This window comes from Colobus angolensis, unplaced genomic scaffold, assembly GCF_000951035.1.
Source record: "Colobus angolensis palliatus isolate OR3802 unplaced genomic scaffold, Cang.pa_1.0 Scaffold10, whole genome shotgun sequence".
NCBI lineage: Eukaryota > Metazoa > Chordata > Mammalia > Primates > Cercopithecidae > Colobus > Colobus angolensis.
The window spans coordinates 11,271,221-11,272,220 of record NW_012110919.1 but is presented as its reverse complement, the minus strand read 5'-3'; positions in this window follow the sequence as shown (position 1 = coordinate 11,272,220).

Below are 1,000 nucleotides of genomic sequence, written 5' to 3'. Positions count from 1 at the left end.
ACTACTCATCAAATGTATGCAATAATTATTGTGCATTTCGCTTTTCCACGGGCGGCAGGAACGTATATTGGGAAGCACATGGTGTCTGGAGTGAGTCTGTTCTGGGGTCTAGTTCTTAGTCAGCCACTTACTCCATGTGGCATCTTGAGAAATTTAATTAACCATTTGAGCCCTATATCCTCATTTCTAAAATGGATATAATAATATCCAGTTCACTGGGTTGTTGTAAGCACAGTGCCTATTAAGTCCTCTTCCTACCAATCGATTATCAACAAGTGAACATTTATGAAGTCTGTTTCAAGGACAATGCAAAGCACAAGGTGTAACAGGAAGTTTTAATAGAAAATAAACGCGCGTTCTCCACGACGGCCAAGGAGAGCATCTAACAAGTCATGCCAACCATGCACAATGAATTGCTGATGACATATGCAAATTAAAGTGGATCTCTAATCCATGCCCATTTATATTTTTCGAGTGTGGATGTGGAGAAATTTTCAATGAGAGCCTTTTTCCTGGTATTCTTACAAGTCAGCAGATCTCCAAAGCCCAACTAAAATATGGGCTGATTAAAGACTCTAGAAAAACTGGAACAGTCACAAACTGCTCGGTGGCCGGTGCCACAGAAACTAGGACGAAATGAGCCTCTTCTTTCTAACCAAGGGCAGATCTCAGGCTCTCTCGGGGAGGTAAAGCGGAAGGGCGAAATGCAGGTCAAGTTGCCTAGACTCGGATGGAAGCGGTGGCCAAAGGGCCCTTCCCCAGTGTCACCAGCCTCCCCATCCCTATCATGGAGGATTTTCCTCAGGCGTCGTGACAGACCCGACGCGTGTCGCCGGGGCCCGCCGGGCCGAGGAGGAGCCGACTCGGCCCGGGGAACTCCAGTCCTTACACGGTTAACGCTCTTCCAAGGAGAGTGGAGGAGGGAGGGTCCCCGCCCACGAGAACGAAGAGGATCTCAGGGCCGAAGCCCCGCCTCAGCCGGCCCGGCCCCTCCCCGCCA